This window comes from Lycium ferocissimum, chromosome 10 (genome assembly GCF_029784015.1).
Source record: "Lycium ferocissimum isolate CSIRO_LF1 chromosome 10, AGI_CSIRO_Lferr_CH_V1, whole genome shotgun sequence".
NCBI lineage: Eukaryota > Viridiplantae > Streptophyta > Magnoliopsida > Solanales > Solanaceae > Lycium > Lycium ferocissimum.
In genome coordinates, this window is record NC_081351.1 from 29,572,805 (window position 1) to 29,592,946 (window position 20,142).

Below are 20,142 nucleotides of genomic sequence, written 5' to 3' on the forward strand. Positions count from 1 at the left end.
AATGGACCTCGATAATATCGACATATCTCTTATTTAATATTGTCAATCGTTTTAAAAAACCTAATTTTGCACGAAATAACAACAATACCATCCACCAAATATTTTGACAATAATAAAAGGCTAAAGCAAAAGTTACCTTCTTAAAGAAATGGAATGAACAGAATGCTGCAATAAAAGAAACCTTCAAAACCCACGTAAAAACTATGACTCCAACACACAAAATCAACCCGGTGAAAACGATGAACTTAGGGTTTATTTTGGGGGTAACTTAACATATGCACTAGAATTGGGGCGGAAGTTTAAACAACAGTTGGTCGAATTACGGTCGAAATAGATGAATTTAGGGTTTGAATTAGCATGAATGGGAGCAACAAGTGAAGTGTTGAGGAAGAGAAATGGACTTTGATGGAGGGAAAATGATCGGGTATCGATATGGTTGGGTATATTAACGGGTTCAATGGGTTTTAAGTGGGTTGGCCCGGGCGTATGTGGCATTGTAATTGACATGGCAACATTTAATTGGGAGGCTTATACACGTAAGCGGCGCGTGCCAACACGCATAATTCTTTAAATGACCGGTGGCCGACGGGTCAAAGTGGCACGGTAAAGAAAGGTCTTGAAGGGTTCATACGGTACGCGGCTCGGTTGAGGGGTCCAAGTGGAAAATATGGACAAGTTGGAGGGTCTATCTATGACTTTGGCCAAGAATTAATAAATGAAGTACTCTCTTCGTCCCATATGACTTGGCCACATTACTATACTTGACTTTTCACGTTCTTTAAGAATTAATAAAAATGAAGCACTCCCTTCGTCCATATTACTTGGCCATATTACTAAAAATATATGTTTGTTTTTCTATTCTATATTTTTCTTCTCCTATTCTAATATATCTATGTCACACCCTAATTTCCGACAGGGCATGATGGGCACCCGACCCTTACTTAGGGCCGAGCGAACCCACAGACTCTCATAATACTCATAATCGTCTTTGGGCCCACAGAACGTGTCAAAATGCAGAAGGAAAATTTTTCGGAAAACAAACATACTTTTCGTCTTTTTCAAATCAAATAAAATCTATAACCATAACAAATCTGTAACACATGAAATTCATAACACAATGCGTAATGATACATCGGCTTACATAGCCGTTTACAAACGGACATCTCATACACACGACACTGTCTGCAAAGTCTCTAACATAACTCCGAATACCATACAAAGCATTCTGACTCGACAGCACTCCGGAGGAAAGGGAGCTCGCTAATCCAACTGAAACGTCTTCTGCTAACATCATCTACTTATATGTGGGTACCTGCGCGGCATGAAACGCAGCCCCCGAAGAAAGGGGGTCAGTACGGAATATGTACTGAGCATGTAAAGCATAGCATACAAAACGAGATCATACCGAAGTAAGGGTGTACGAACGTAAGCATAATACGAGAACCAAGGTGCTTGCATCTGAAACACAAATCGTACAACAAGAGGTACCGAAGACAAATATAATAATCAGAATGCCAGAATGCTTACCGTAACACATCATAAACATCATAACTTATCATCTGAGCTGACATTAACCGACTAATCGTAACCCAGACTGTCAAAATCACATACACACATACCGCGGTCAAGCACCCAGCGGCTAATATCACACATACACATACCGTAACGCATCACAACATCATGACCGGTCATATGAAATGCCATTAACCGATGTGGGATTAGCCTAAACCAATGTGGGATTTGCCTAAACCAGTGTGGGATTTGCCTAAACGAGTGTGGGATTTGCCTAAACCAATATGGGATTTGCCTAAACCAATGTGGAATTTTACATCATCATTGGGTTTGCCCCTTGTTGGTTTGCCCCACCACCGGGTTTGCCCTGTGTTCGTTCCGAAACAACCGATCGTATCATCACATATCATATCAAATCATCATATATCATATCGTATCGTCATATATCATATCGTACTTCGTATCACATCATATTTCGAAATACACATCATACATATATACACGATGCCCCGAAAGGGGCTCGGCGTGCCGGACACATCATCTTCGGAAAACACATCATTTTCAAACCGAGAAACCATATGCACATAAGTCCTATTACGACTCAACAAAATGATCAAACAAGTCCTCGCTTAAAGGCCAAAACAGTAATCAAATCAAGTTTTCTCCGAACGTCACTCGGGAACAGATCAAATAAAACTTTTGAAATCATAGTTACGTATCAAAATCATATGCATAAAAATCCTCATTTCAAACTCAACAAACAAATAAGTAATCGTACTCGGGGGTCGGAAAGATAGTCATATTGAATTCTTTTGAAAAAATCGTCAGAGGTACATAAAGGAGAGTCGCGGGACCCACGAACGGGTGTTGACCCGAGACGGGCCCGCCTATGGAAAACATAGTCATTATACACTATAGAATCATTATTACAAACTCGAAAGATAAGTAACCTGATCGTACTTGAAATCGGAATAATAGTCATATCATATTCTTTCAAATAGCCATATCATATTCTTTCAAAGAAATCGTCAAAGTACATAAAGAAAGTCGTGGGTCCCACGGACGGGCGCCAATCCCATCCGAGCCCGACTACGAGAGTTGGGGGAATGTTATGCCTTATGAAGTTACCTATTAGGTTTCGGGGCGATCAGGAGCTCGTATACGAAAGTTACGGGCGTTTGAAGTTCGGGACCTCTTTTAGTAGCAAAATGCCTTATAAGACTTTTGAAATTCAATCATACAAAGACACATAAACCATAACTTGTCCACATAAGGGTGCCAACATCAAAAGCAAATATGACTCACAAACGTGCTCGGATTTTTAAGAATAGAATTACCCCGAAGCTCATAACATATCATAACTTAGCCATACCTAAGACATGCGAAAAGAAGGAAGGTAAGCTTTACATACCTCGTATTCTCGAAGCTAATCAATCTCACGTCGCGAACTTCCCAAGCTCTACAATATGCCATTAAGTATCAAATATTAGCTAAGAGCATTCAGGAACCCAATTCCAAACGAATACCAAATTCTGCAGAAAATTGGGCGACATTTCCCCATAAATACACCAACCCGAGATTTCAACTCGGCCGGTTTCAACAACAACAACACCAACAACCAAACTACAACATCAACAATCAATTCAAAATGCATTTCTAACATTAGTAGCTCTTTTTACATAACTTCACAACATTCATAATATTCCGACATACTTACTTCCATCACTTACATTCAAACCAATATCAACGTTTATACGTTCGATTACTAATCAAAACCATACGGACAATATTCAAGAACGCTTTAAACAATTCACACAATTTTCCAAACAACCAAAACCATATCCCAACTCACCCGAAATTGTCTCCAACCCGAGAACAACACCAAACACATTCTTCTCTTCCAAATTCATAATTTACACCATTAATCCGCACATTAACAAGGCAATTCTCATAAGTATAAAAATTACATAAAATTCGCATAAACTTCCAAATCATCCCATAACCAACATAACATTATTTTGAGTCATTAAACTTGCATTCCTTCTTCGTAAAATCCATGACGACGACAACAAAAATACTAGCGACAATTCGTTCATTCTCAATCCACACAAAGGGGCCATTTTTGGCCAACACCCAACACACACCTAAAGATGATTTTCATTCTTTTCTTCACACTACAACAATCAAAACATACTAACTAATATTAATTCATGACTTTTAACACACAACACACACACACGGCCAACATCATACATACGGCCTCAACTTCAACACAACTTCTATCATGAATTTCTTCCTTTTTATCATGCTACAACACATATGAACCATTTACAACACATAAAACAAGATTAAACTCACCTCTCTTCTTCAACTTTCCAACTTAGCTAGGATGGTGAATGAAGAAAATGAATAACTTATTGCTTTCAAATAACACTTCCACGTTAATGAGCACCCTCCAATTAGTAAGTTTGCATGAAGAACCAAAATTTTTGATGACTAATTCTTGACCTATTTTTTCCTATTCATGGCCGTATGGCCCTTTTCTTTTTCCTCCATGTTTTCTTGAAACTTCTAGGAAATGAAAATGGTAAAGATGACTTATGTTGTCATCTTTTATGCCCACACATATATAATTTGCACAAGTGGCCCTATGGCCCACACACACACATAGCCACATATGGCCATTTTCATGAATTAATAAGTTTCCACAACTTCACTTTTGGCCCTAAATTTTCATGAAATGTTCAACTTTTCATAATTCACTTTTAACCCCAAATTTTTCTTATTCCAAATTTACCCCTAACATTCCATACCAATAAAAAGATGAATATGCAACTTATGCACTTTTAACAAAATCGGAAAAATTTACAACCTTGTCCTTAACTTGTCGCAACTGACTTAGAATATTCCAACATACCAAGTACGGGGTATAACAATCTAAGTGTGAAGAGAGGACTAACACAACAATAGAAATTTGTACCACAAGCTATATAAATTGTACATTTTAACCAACTATTTTTTTTATCTCACGTATTCATATGTCATAGTACTACATATTTATCTCTTCTCATGTATACACGTATGCACTTCAAATTCAATTCTCCGACACATTTATTTCCTCCGTGCACTTATACTTGTTATGCCTATAATATATGCGTAGTCGTTATCTTTATACACAATCAACATAATTGAAGTTTCATACTGATTAATAATTACCATATTAGTTTCTTTCTCTTGATATGTTAATGTGGACAAGTAAAAATAAACAGAGAGAATGACTTTTATCCCCGTTTTCCTTCTTTGTCAATACTTTAAACGTGAAGAAAGGACGAACAATAACAATGCAAGTTTGTACCAAAAGTTATTTTAATTCTCCTACACATAACCTGTTCACTTTTAACTTTTCACGTTCTTTGCAAAATTAATAAATAAAGTATATATTTTATCATAATATCAATAAATGAATAATTAATGTGAAGGGTAAAATAAGAAGAAGAATTTTTTTTTCCTTGATATGTTAACGTCGACAAGTAAAAGTAAAGGGAGGGAGTGACTTTTATGCCCGTTTTCCTTCATTGTCAATACTTTACTTATTTACTCTTCTTTGCAGTCTCTGACTATTGTTTCTTTACATTTATAAAATGTATTACTTTATATTTTCATTTCAGAATTAAAATTTGATGATTAATGATATAACATATATCTTTCTAATTTTGATTTCTTTGTAACAGTTTGTTTTATCTATAATTGTTAATATAAAGAATTATAATATATTTTTTAATTAATTTAATAAAAATATTTTATTAGTTTTGCTTTTAAAAAATCCAATATATACAACAATGGTTCTTATGTTTGGATCTGAACAGTTACTTAATTGAAATGGATATCAACCTGTCGGTATACATATAAAATATTAAAGAATTTAAAAAAAAAATTTATATCAAAATATTAATTTTCCCTCATATTCTTACTAATTTTCTTTTACATCGATGAACAACTTTCATTATCATGATAATGAGAAAAAAGTCCGACTCTTTTCATCTCAAAGACTTAATTCCATCAACTCCATTTTTTTTATTATAACTAAAATGATGGTACATAAAATACATTTTGTATATGTTGCTATATATAATAACAATTAGAATGTTTTGAAAAGTTATTTTCAAAATACAAACCCTAAAGACTGGCTAATTAAAGAGAATAGACATGTTCAGCCTGTGCATCGCACAGACATGTATTGCTAGTGGACATATAAAAAGCACAGCCGTTTGATCTAAAGAAAATATTTTTGGACTTTTTCCCTGTATTTTTATTTTATAATTATTCCGTCAATTGATTTCGAAAGGATAAATGTGTATCAATTTATAAATGCGAGGATATGATTGACCTTGACATTAAATGAAGGACAAAAAATGGCCATTTCACAACTTTTCCCAAGATTTGTATTTATTTGATTCACTAGTAATGTTAAGACCGTGCTCTTAGACTAAAATCCAAATGAATAATTATATTTAGATATAATTTCAAAAATAATATTTTGGTTTGAAATACTACAATTACCTACTTGTTCCTAGTCTTCTAAGTGATAAATTTACTATAATATTTAGTAATAACTTTCCTTGATAAATCTTTCTTTATAAAGTAAAAGAGGCTACTCTGTTGGAATATATTGATTAATGTTTCAAATTTTTTAAAAATAAAATTTAATTATTTATGAAATCAATTCGATAAAAAGAAAAATAAACGAAAGATTCACAACTCTGCATTTGAATGTATTTAAAGCGAACGTCTATGTAGATTAAAGCATGTAAATTTGTTAGTAATATATAAACCAGGCATATGTTTATCATTAGTTTTACTTCATTGTCCCTTTTTTTTTTTTTTTTTTTTTTTTATCTCTATTTCTTTAGAATGCAACTCAATATCTCTTCTTCTTCGTTTCTTTTCCTAGTTGGATGTACTTCAATTATTCGTTATGAAGTACATATAATTAACATTTCAAACCACAAGGTAGCTAAATGTTATAATGACAAACATGGTAGGGATCTTTGTAATTACCCTATTTATTTTCTTGTCTGCTCTTAATTTTTATTACTCCCTCCATCTCAATTTATATGAAGATATGTGACTTGGCAAGCAGTTTAATAATGAAAGAAAGACTTTCGAAATTTGTGGTTCAAAATAAGCTATATAAATTTGTTTAGTTAGAAAGCATTTCATTAAGGGAAAATAGAAGTTTAAAATTAATTTTTTACTAAATTAGAAATGTGTCATTTTTTTAACTGACCAAAAAGGATAGGGTAAATAAATTGGGACGGGGGAGTATGTGTATTAATTATAAAAAGGGAAGTTTGACATGTATAAAAGACTTTCTAGAAATTTAAATTGTACAAAAGTATTTAAAAAATGAACAAAGAGTTTTTTTGTACTTTTAGATACACGTGTTTCTATTAGTTGGTGAATTAGGTTCATAACTTTTTAAAAGCATATCAAAATATTTTAAAAACCAAAATAGATATGGCTGCGTAATAAGGAAATATAGTAAGGATAAAAATGAGGCATATGAAAAAGTCACAGTACATATCCTCTCCTGCAAAAAGTTAGTCAAAGAGGCCACGTTACCAAAAAGGGCGTGAAAGTGTCTTTATTCATGTGTAGTACTCTCTAGTAGAAGAAGCGATAAAGGATAAAAACAGGGACAAATTTGGAAGAAGAAACTTTAGTTGGCAAGTCTAGTTATAATCTAACTGAGTATGACAAAACCTGTTAGATTGGCCCTTATATATATACTAGTTATGTGAGGTCCGTGCTAAGCCCGGGCCCAAACTCAAGATATAAAAGCAGATATTTTAACTAAAGAAATATAATTTGTGTTAGTACAAGTGTACAACAACAATAACAACAACCATATACCCATTGTAGTCCCACAAGCGGGTAGTTATATAAAAGCAAAATTTTCATTCCACTCCTTTAATATTTTAACTTCCATTTTGATGAAATTATTTAATTCAAATCAAATTTGGAACCAGAATTTGACATTATAACTTATGTATCCTAATTTTTACGAAGTTATTTAGTTCTAAATAAATAATCTATACATAGTTAATGAACTTTTAAGACAAATACATAATTTAACTTGTGCAGCAGATGGAGCTGCTCCTCTCTTAATTAGGGATTAGGGGTTCGAACATGGATATGAAAAAAAATCTTTGGAGGAAGCGCTCCCCCCGAATAGGCGCGATGCAGTGCGAATTATCTGGATTAATTGGGCTCAAATGCGGATATCGAGCACTAATCAGAAAATCAAAGAACGTGAAAAATGAGGTAGGAGGTTCGATAGCTTTTGAAAAGTAGACTTTAAAAACAAAAACAAAAAAATAAGATTAGGACCTAAAAGTAATTAATTAAAAAGTTTTAAAAAAATTTGAAAATTATTGTAAGGACTACAAAAGTCCCAAGCTCGATAGCTTTTGAAAAGTAGACTTTAAAAACAAAAAACAAAAAAATTGATTTAAATAAATAAAATTAGGACATAAAAGTAATTAATTAAATTTTTTTAAAAAAATTAGGAAATTATTGTGAGGACTACAAAAGTCCTCACATTCCCTCTCATATATAATAGTAAAGTAAATTAGTCAATAGGACGTACAAGTCACAATAATTTCGTCATGAGCACTCATATGCACGGGAGTCATAAATTTCTGAAGTTTTCCAATCCCATGCAATACTTGTTTCAGCTACACCAATCACTGAGATTTCCAAAACTGAACAACACTACAAAGCGATTCATGAGATGATCCTCCCTTGCTTAGTGCAATTTTAGCACTTTCTTTGAGCTCTTTTCCTCTCCTTCTCATAGCCTTGCCTTTTTCTCCTTCCATTACAATTCTAACCACTTTTTCTATCTCTTTCTGGCTAATTAACTCCTCGCAGGGAACTACCGGGAACTTCATCGCCACGCCGACTTCCTCCGCTAAAATGGTGGCGTTCATCCTTTGTTCCGCATAAAGCGGCCACGCAATCATTGGCACGCCGTGGGCTATGCTCTCTAAAGTTGAATTCCATCCACAGTGTGACAGGAATGCACCGGTTTATGGGTGACTGAGAATTGCTACTTGTGGGGCCCAAGAGGGAACCACCAAACCCCTTCCTTCCGTTTTCTTCACGAATCCTTCGGGCAAGTAGAGTAATGGATCATTTTCATCGCTGCCCACGTTGAAAAATGCTGCTGAGGCACTTGCATCACTTGGCATACGCGCCACCAAGATGAACCTATATTGGTAAAAGTACAATTATAGTTAGAAAAAAAATAATGGAAAACATACTTACTTTCTAAATTTGTATAATTTTTTTTTTTTTTCATTTTTACACTTAATGAGATGTATTAGACTTTTTTTTTTTTTTTTTTTTTTTTAGTATTGTTTCAGATATTGAGAGGGAAGGAGTAACAAATTACTCGGTTTTGGCGCAAAAATTTAGTGGGATATATAAAACTACTCATAAATTAGTGGCTAAAGTGAATCCATTGGTGGAGTAAGAAGGGGATAGACTGTGAGAATTATATATATTTTTAAAATTATGACAATTTCCTCATCGTTGTAGTTTCTTCATTTTTTCTTCACTCGGTGTTCGGGGTAAAGCACTCCATAACAAAGATGACTTTCAATCAAGTTTGAACACAAAATCTTTAATAAAGAATGAAGGAATACTTACCACACCACCGCAAGTCCAAAATATCCTTATGCGATTCATCCTTATAGTTATTAAATGAAAAGTCATGAAACTAATGACATTATTTTTATATAAAAAATGCAATATATCCAAGTGAAATACCTTTGTTGACTCATTTCGAGACCCCAAGCTAACTCAGTAAGTTGTTCACTAGTCAAAGTGCCACCACTACCAAAAACCACAAAGAGAACAGAATTAGGTGGCTGATTATCCAGCCATGCTAAAATCTCAGCACCCTTTTCTGTAATAACTTCATCTTGTTTGAGCAAAGGCTCGATTGCATGAATTGGAGGAACAGGTATATTTTGGAAAAATAAATTTTCTTTGAGAGCTTTAAGGGACACAGGTTCAAGATCATCCCAACTGTTGACAAATATTCCGGCAGCTAATGGCAACCTGCTGACGTGAAGCAAATACCATTTGTACTCCTCATTTTTCCTGTCTTCTACCTGCACAAGTAATCAAATTTAAATTTAATAAGTTCGATTTTCCACGTTATGCCATTAAGTTCATCATATTAACCAATTGAAAAAACGTTCAGCCTGAGAACGGCCAGGACAAATCTAAAGTGTAATCTAAGTTTACACGAAATTAATAGCTTTTATTCAAAAAATTTATAGTACTATGTATTAAGATTTTACTAAATATTTATAACTATTAATTATATCTGATATATTAGTATTGTATATTCTATCTATCCCAATTTATATAACATTTGTTTCTTCTTAGTCAGTTAAAAAAATGATTTTTTTTTTATAATATTAATATTCCTTTCGTCTAATTTAAGTGTCTTAATTTGACTGGGCACCGAATTTAAAAAACATGAAAAAACTTTTAAATCTTATCATCTTAAATTAAAGATGTGTTTAATCCTTTAAATTTTATAATCCTTAATTTGCCGTGTCAAATTTTGAAATTGAAAAACATACTTATTATAAAAAGATACACTCTTTTCGAGACATACTAGAAAGTCGAATGGAGAAACACTTACTAATTTAACTTTAAACCTTTTATTTTACTGATTTAAAACCACAAAAATTTGTCAAACTTCATCAAATAAATAGGATGGAGAGAGTATCAACTTAATATTGGTATAAAAAAATACGTTTAAACTTCAAATCATAAATCCGCTTTCAACTTTGTTTACCTGATCTAGGACGTCGAGAGGGCATACTGGATTACATCCAGGAGTGTTTGAATAGGTTCAGGAAGATCAACAAACTCTCGTTCAAATGGTAGAAGCAGTGAAGAATGAGTGAACAGGAATCTCAAGCTTTTCGCAAATTTCAAAAGCGTCAGTACAGAACAAATCAATGATCAAAGCTTTTGGTCGATGTGTCATTAAGAGTGAAGGGAGATGTTTGAGTGATTCACGGACCATGATAGCTAACTGTGTGACTACTCTCACAAGTCATATCATCAGTGAAAAATGAAGACATGTTTTCTACAGGTGGGATTTCGATGACGTGGAAGTCGGATGGGAGGTTGTCTGGTCGGAAAAGTTCGCTTTGTGCGGTGGAGGCGTTGGTAGTGATGACGAAGAAGCTGACGTGGAAGTTGTGGTTGATGACTAGGCGTTTAGCGAACTCGAATAGAGGGGTGATGTTTCCCATGCCTGGGCTTGGGAGGAGTGCAACATGCGGCTTCTTGATTTCTTCTGGTATAACCATGGTGATGAATTAACAAATGGAACTTGAAAACAAGGAAATGATATTTTGGCAACTTTATGCAGAAATATTGATGTTTGTGGAATTGTGGTGAAACAAGTAGATATGTACTCCTATATGTCTTAGTGCATTAAAGGGTGGTTTTTAGCTCACGTAGACCCCTTAAGAAATTGTTCATTTCTAGAAAATTAAGAGTGTTTTTATTAATTTATCCCTAATCAAGTTTTATTACTTTCTAGTAAAAGAAAAGATAGTTAATGAATCTTGACTATTTAAATAAGGTTAGTCTTGGAAGAATCTGTCCAAAGTCTTCTTGAAATTCTAAAGCATCACTTATTTTGAAAACAATTGAAAATCCTAAAAAGCCACTTATTATGAAACGGAGAGAATTGAAATAATTGGTGGGCGCGGTGGCATCGTAACTGAAATTGATATGTGCTTTAGATAGAGAAGTGTGTAATTATTCTTGAGAATTTTGATGAGCATCAAAACAATTTCAGTTAACTTTTTTATTTTAATTCAAAATAAGTATTTACTTACAAAATTTAAAAGGAGTTAATCTTATTTTGTCAAATATATCGCTATTTACTCAAGACAATAAATAAGCAAGAGGTAGTATCATGTCTTGAGGGGTGTGAAAAAACCTAAATGAACACTTATTTTGAACCTGAGATAGTATCACGCAAGAAATGAAAGTTGCATTAGAGAATGGCGTCACACTTCTGAAAGTCGCTACTGACTCCATGGAGGTGATTAGAATGATTAAGCAAATGACATTAGAATGATTAAGCAAATGACATTTACCTAATAGTAGTAGTTTTATTATTGCCAAATGCTGGTCCTTGATGCAAAAGGTTGGGAGTTCCTGCTCATAAGGCACCGAAAGCAGAACAAGGTCGCTGATAGACCAAGCATTTTGGTAGTTTCTTCTGCGTATGCAGATGAAGCTGTTTATACAGACATTTTAGGAACTCTTTTTAAAAAGACAAATTATGAATTGTAATAGTAGTAATTTAGGACCAACCATTACGGACCTTAGAGCGTTACTGCCCCAAATAGCTTGTACTGAGTTTTATTTTGTTAGTTATCTTACCCTTTTAACCAAAAAAAATAACTTAATTTATTCTTTCTGTTTTCCTTTTAAAATGGTAACAATTAAATTTATAAGTGATTTATAGGATATGTGGTTTGATTAATGACTTATGTGAGAATAATACGTAATGATAAGCAATATGTTAGTGAATAAGAAAGAAAGTAGCTTAAGAAATCAAGATAAATGTCTCTGTGAATTTGGTCCGGTTTGGAAAGAATCGCCTCTGTCCCGAGCCAAACCAATAGAAAGCTTCAATAGATGATTTTCAGATTACAAGTATGAGTATGTGTGGAAGACTAGCCATAAAATGGAGGTTTACCCCTATTTATAGCAAACAATAGATGGGCCCTTGCACAACCCTAAAAAGGCCCTTTAAGAAAACCCTAAAATACATAAAACGGCATCCCGTACGGATGTCAGAGATTCCGTACAGATGTCAGTGCAAATCTCGGAGCGATTTGGCGACGTGTAACCTAGCTCGTAACGGATACTCCGAACCTGTGCGGAGTGTCTTCCCTTCGGGCTTGGACTCCCCGTGCCTATTAACATTCCCTCGGTTTCTGACATTTAGTTGGAAAACTCACAACTCCTTGGACCTCGACCCCTTCGATCTTACCCGCGGCTGATGATCTTGTTCTGCTTCGACCTTGTATCGGATAGCCGCGACATTTACTTCGTTTTCCACCGTATACAGATTACCTCGGTTTTCACCGTATACACTTTCCAATTTCATCAATCAATCCGAGTTTTTGATTGCAGGACAATAAACGCAAATGATTTCTATAATCATGATTAAGCCGTAGTAATAGATCAATCAGTACACGTACTTAGAAACAAATCAATTAGAGGAGGTACCTAGTACAAAAACTATACATACTCCATATAATGCACTCTTTATTATATTTCATTTTACGTAATGGTGGGGTACAGGTATCTGTTCCAGATATCTTACGTAGTACACTTATTTATTTTATTCTTCTTACCCCTATACTGATGGGTATAGTGGACCTGTAGATGCTATGCTCTAATTATGACACGACAAAATTCACTGAAATATTCTCTTACAGGCAAGGCCACTATCATAAACTATGCTATCGTTCCCATTTATAATGATAAACTTTTTGAAATATTCTCACCAGTTGAGCCCAACAAAATATGGACAGATTCTCACTTGTGCATTCATTCCTTGTTTTCTGAAGAGTAACCATAAGGCCTAATTGAAGAGCAACTTCTTCTTCCAGATTTAAAGCACCCAACTTGTGATTATGGGATTATGGTGTTAATAGAATAAAACGAGGTAACGAAAGGAATTCATAGAAATTCTACTCTTTTTTTTTCCAATAACGGTGGTGTTTGGACCAACTTGAGACACCTCAACTAATCCATATGGTACCTGCTAAAAAGCTAACATCTTGTTGTGCTGAATACGATTGTGCAACTAAGGTCTGTAACTTGCTAACAATTTGCTCAGGAAGATCCTTTGGCAAAGTACTGAACGACACGAACCAGAAAGGATATTCCTATTTTACACCTAATAAGTAAATCAAATCAGACCAAACTCTGTGAGAATAGGCCCCAAAATAGAGAGATGTAAGAGGTTATCGGTAAAATGCCAAGACATATTCTGCCGATCAAGTAATGATGAACTTGAGGCATTCCCTAAATTTCAAACTCAAGCAGTATGTTTTCTTCTACTCTGTCATTTCCAAGGTTATAAGAGTGCAGACTGTGCTGTTAATTATACATATTGATCTTAGATCCAGATCACTCTTCCTCACGGAAGAATAAATCCAAACACACAGTTTGCAGGATAATTGAATTTGTTTCACTAGTCAAATAGTGCAATCACACGTTTATGAAACACGAACTACACCAAAATAACCACAGTCTATATAGCGTACTTGTCACAAAAGTGTTCTTGCTTTCGGGAAGAATCTTCAATAGAATCACTTTGCAAGAACTTGAGAATTAGAGAAGGAGAAGAATTTTCTTTTTGTTTGGGAGGAGAAGAATTTCAGCCGTTGTCTTTTAATGTGAAAGAGCGTTCTCTTTTAAAAGACTGAATAGACACAACTGTTTACTCTAAACGTTATGTCCTCTTTAATTGAAATTCTAATATTAATTGATTTCTGACATTTTCCAATCCCATTTGTACTCCTGGTCACAATAATTTCGTCATGTGCACTCATATGCATGGGAGTCATAAATTTCTGACATTTTCCAATCCCATGCAATTCTTGTTTCAGCTAACACCAATCACTAGATTTCCAAAACTGAACAACACTACAAAGCGATTCATAAGATGAGCCTCCTTTGCTTAGTGCAATTTTATCACTTTCTTTGAGCTCTTTTCCTCTCCTTCTCATATCCTTGCCTTTTTCTCCTTCCATTACAATTCTAACCATTTTTTCTATCTCTTTCCGGCTAATTAACTCCTCGCTGGGAACTACCGGGAACTTCATCGCCACGCCGACTTCCTCTGCTAAAAAGGTGGCGTTCATCCTTTGTTCCACATAAAGCGGCCACGCAATCATTGGCACGCCGTGGGCTATGCTCTCTAAAGTCGAATTCCATCCACAGTGTGACAAGAATGCACCGGTTGATGGGTGATTGAGAATTGCTACTTGTGGGGCCCAAGAGGGGACCACCAATTAAACCCCTTCCTTCCGATTTCTTCACGAATCCTTCGGGCAAGTAGAGTAATGGATCATTTTCATCGCTGCCCACGTTGAAAAATGTTACTGAGGCACTTGCATCACTTGGCATACGCGCCACCAAGATGAACCTATATTGGTGAAAGTACTATTATAGTTAGAAAAAAAATAAGGGAAAATTTTATCATTCCATCCTGACATACTTTCTTTCTAAATTTGTATAAATTTTTTTTTTCATTTTTTAATGAGATGTATTATACTTTTTTTTTTTAAAGTATTGTTTCAGATATTGAGAGGAAAGGAGTAATAAATTACTCGGCTTTGGCGCAAAAATTTAGAGGGATATATAAAATTAGTATAAATTAGTGGCTAAAGTGAATCTATTGGTGGAGTAATAAGTTGATAGATTGTGAGAATTATATATATTTTCAAAATTATACAAGAAATTATGATAATTTCCTCATCGTTGTAGTTTCTTCATTTTTTCTTCACTCGGTGTTCAGGGTAAAGCACTCCATAACAAAGATGACTTTCATTCAAGTTTGAACACGAAACTTTTAGTAAAGAATGAAGGAATATTTATCAGACCACCGCAAGTCCAAAATATCCTTATGTGATTCATCCTTATAGTTATTAAATGAAAAGTCGTGAAACTAATGACATTATTTTTATATAAAAAATGTAATATATCCAAGTGAAATACCTTTGTTGACTCATTTCGAGACCCTACGCTAACTCAGTAAGTTGTTCACTAGTCAAAGTGCCACCACTACCAAAAACCACAAAGAGAACAGAATCATGTGGCTAATTATCCAGCCACGCTAAAATCTCAGCACCCTTTTCTGTAATAACTTCATCTTGTTTGATCAAAGGCCCGATTGCATGAATTGGAGGAACAGGTATATTTTGGAAAAATAAATTTTCTTTGAGAGCTTTAAGGGACACAGGTTCAAGATCATCCCAACTGTTGACAAATATTCCGGCAGCTAATGCCAGCTGCTGATATGAAGCAAATACCATTTGTACTCCTCATTTTTCCTGTCTTTTACCTGCATAAGTAATAAAATTTAAATTTAATGAGTTCGATTTTCCACGTTATGCCATTAAGTTCATCATATTAACCAACTGAAAAAACGTTCAGCCTGAGAACGGCCAGGACAAATCTAAAGTGTAATCTAAGTTTACATGAAATTGATAGCTTTTATTCAAAAAATTTATAGTACTATGTATTAAGATTTTACTAAATATTTATAACTATTTATATCTGAACTATTAGTATTGTATATTCTATCTATCCCAATCTGTGTAACATTTGTTTCTTCTGAGTCAGTAAAAAAAAAGTGATATTTTATATAATATTAAGTAATATTCCTTTTGTCTTATTTAAGTGTCTTTGTTTAACTGGACACGGAATTTAAAAAACAAGAAAAAACTTTTAAATCTTATCGTCTTAAATTAAAGATGTGTTTAATCCTTTAAATTTTGTGGTCTTAAACTTGCCGTGTCAAATATTAAAATTGATAAACTTATTTATTATAGAAAGATACACTCTTTTCGAGACATAGCAGAAAGTCGGACGGAGAAATATTGCTAATTTAACTTTAAACCTTTTATTTTACTGATTTAAAACCAAAAAAAATTGTCATACTTCCTCAAATAAATAGGATGGAGAGAGTATCAACTTCATATTGGTATAAAAAAAATACGTTTAAACTTCAAATCATAAATTCACTTTCGACTTTGTTTACCTGATCTAGGACGTCGTGAGGGCATATTGGATTACATCCAGGAGTTTGAATAGGTTCAGGAAGATCAACAAACTCTCCTTCAACTTCCCTATCAAGCGTCGGTAAGTACAAAGAGAACATCATTAAAATGGTAGAAGCAGTGAAGAATGAGTAAACAGGAATCCCATGTTAAAATTTACTTTCCTTCCGCTTCATAATTTAATTAGTGGTAGAAACATTTACTTCTTTTTTTGCTAGTAATATTCTAGAATATTTAGTTTCCTTCTAAGTCTAGTTACTACATTAATTATAAAATATTTAGTTTAGTATTTATAAGGAAAATATATATTTTCCTTTTATTTTATTCTCTTTATTTCTCTATAAATAGAGATGTAGGGTTTTATTTTTCTATGCAAGAAACAATTCAAGAATCAATACAAAGAGTTTTAGTTTATTCTCTCTTCAATTTTTTCTCTAGTTTTTATTTATTCCATGACAGTGGAATCAGTGCCAGATTCATTCATCTCAATGGATTTGTGATTTCATTGAAGAAGAACGACTTTCAACCACTTTTAACCCATTTTCAACCCAATTTTAACCCTTGCATTTATTTTTTAACGCAGGCATCTTGTCACACCCTAACCTTATTAGGGTGTGATGGGCACCCGACCCTTACCTAGGGCCGAGCGAACCCTCAGACTCTTACTGCATACAAAATCACTCCAGACTTTTTAAATCAAATAGGATAAAATACATAGCAAAATTTTTAAGAAATATTCTTTCTCGTAGCCTTCAAATCGAGCCAATTTATAATCATACAAAATTCAATATATAACACAGACCAACATATCGGCTGACGGAGCCGCTTACAGACTGACAACCAATACCCACGACGCTGTCTGCAAAGTCTCTAACATACATCCGGAAATCATAACAAACAAACTCTGACTTGGCAGCCCTCCGAGAGAATGGAGCTTGCCATCTCTGCTGGAACACCTTCTATAATAACTCGGCTCGTGCGGGAGTACTGCGTGGCATGAAACGCGGCCCCCGAAGAAGGGGGGTCGGTACGGAAAATACCGAGCATGTAAGGCATGCAATACGGAAAAACGAACCATAACCGAAACAACAGACCAAAAGATAAGTACATTACTCAAAAAATACCAGACGCTTATTTCTCAGACACAAACCAGACATACCTGTCCCATATACCAGAAGGAGTACAGAAGGTAAGTAAGTCAGTCAGAGTACTAAAATGCTTATTTTACAATTACAGATCGCATGTCCGAAGAGGTACAGAAAATACAGAGCGCACGGTGATGTCACACGTCGGACGGAGAGCAAAGATGCGTACAAAATGCTCGGACGAGGTCATATATCGGACGAAATGTCGAACGTACAGAACTATATCGAACATACCCGTAATGAGAGTCAGACGTACAGAGCTGTGTCGGACAGATTCGTAATGTCAGTCGGCGTACGAAGTATACGGCATCCGTGAACGACAGAATCAGAAGTATGGAGGCATAATAGGCAGAGCCTCATCAAAATCAGAGATGCAGAAGCCTGACTTACAAAATCGTCATCAGAGTCAGGAGTACAAAAAAAATGCAGACCTTGTCCAGAATATCAAATGCTTATTTTCAGACCACAGATTATGCATAACAGATCATATATTATCATAAGCATATGCTGATAACAGAGCCCGCCCTCCAGCCGAGGGACGCGGTAACGAACCCGCCCCCGTAGTACGGGACGCGGTGAACAGACAGATCATATGCCATCCTGGCCACCGTCCCCATATCATCAGATCATAATATCATGTGCATAAACAGAGCCCGGCCCGCCTATGAGGGACGCGGTGAACAATGCAAAAGAAGAGCACGATAACGAGTAACCCGGCCGGGACGCGATAATCGAATCGTACCGGAGTACGCACGAGAACATAACATAACCTGGCCCGGGACGCAGTGAAAGATACATTGAGTCATGCACGAGCAGAGTCGTGAGAAACCATATGCACATAAATCCAGACTCGATGAATACGTACACTTACCGACATTCGAAGGCTCAGAAACGAATTTCGATTTCTTCCAAATTAGTATCGGAAAGTCATAAGCGTTGGAAATACAGAAACCTCTTCGGACTTTTTAAGCGATCCGAGATCGTACGTGAAAAACATTAGGGCTTACAGAGCACACTCATATCAGAATACTCGGGTCAGAAGACTCATATCCGAATACACATAGCAGAATACTTATATCGGACGCTCATACCGGAGTACTCATATCGGAGTTATCATATCGAATGCTTACACCAAAATACTTAGATCAGAATACCTATGTCAGAACACATATATATCAAAGTATTTATTTTTGAATACTTATATCAGAATACTTATATCAGAATATTTACATCGGAATGCTTATATCAAAATATTTAAATCAGATCACCCGTACCGAAGCATTTATATCAGAATAGTCAAACCAGAATGCTCATATCTGAGTTACCAGACACTTATATCAAATTCGGAAAAATAGTCAAAGGTTTCCTTAATTATCTTACGGAAATAAGGCAAATAGAACAATACAATTAAATCTCGGGGACTGTGGGCCCACCTCGGGTCAAGTCGGGTAACGAACATAAAAATGTGGTCATTATGTGCCATTGGATCATCCTCGAAGATTTCAAGGCATTCCACTTTCATTTTCAAAAGTTGCGGACGTTTGAACATTTCTTTACAATAAAGCGTAAGTTATTTAGTTCAATTCTACTGAAGGAAAAAGGGATAAATATAAGCTCGGATTTCTAAGAGTAGAGTCATCCCCGAGGCTCAAATCATAGCCTATCACATCTAGGACATGCCAAGAGAAAGAAAGGGTAAGCCTTACATACCTTGTTTGTCTCTTACGCTTCTCCAAATTTAAATCCTGTTTCCTCCAAAATCTACAATTGGTCACATTTACCAAATATAAATCATAAAGCTTTAAGAATTCAATCTTAATCAATACTTGTCTTAATCTTTCAAATAAATCCACTTATATTTCGAAATTTTAAAGATTTCCGTAAATGCACCATCCCGAGATTCTATCTCGGCCAACAATACTCTAAAATCCGAGAATGGAACTCGCCAACAAATCAACAACGACAATACCAACAATTATTCCAACAATACTTACAATATTCATAACGATCCCATACCACCCGAATCCTCTAACTTCAACAAACAATATCACCAACACATTTTTATCCTCCAAATTCATAAACTTCCTCAACAATACACATATTAGCAACATTATACTCATAAATAGAGAAACGACACTAACATTATATTCGCTTCCAAATCAGCCCATAACAATTCCAACATCAATTTAAGCCATCAAATTCTCATTTTTGTCGTAGAATACATATCGACAACAATCAAATTACCACGTAGAAACTTATTCATTTTTCTTACACAATATACCACGGCCAACACTAACACACTAAGCTTATAGTTTCCATACATTTTCCAACATGGAATTCACAACACAACAACAATCAAACTACTACATGAATTCAATCCAATTGTTTCACACCTATACCCCATTCGGCCACCTTCCACATTTCCAACGTCAAGCAAATTCATTAAACTTTCATTTCCAATATCGAATTCACAACATCCACAACTAGAATATTACATAAAATCAACTCATCTTGCTTATACTAACTACACATACACACGGCCACACATGCATACATACAAATACCATGCCAAC

The 20,142-nt window shown here is 34.9% G+C and overlaps 2 pseudogenes; both read right to left on the reverse strand.

Moving 5' to 3' along the window:
* Positions 1-8,153: 8,153 nt before the first annotated feature.
* Positions 8,154-10,999, reverse strand: LOC132033264 (hydroquinone glucosyltransferase-like; annotated as a pseudogene).
* Positions 11,000-14,169: 3,170 nt separating this feature from the next.
* Positions 14,170-16,565, reverse strand: LOC132033265 (anthocyanidin 3-O-glucosyltransferase 5-like; annotated as a pseudogene).
* Between the last annotated feature and the right edge of the window lie 3,577 nt (positions 16,566-20,142).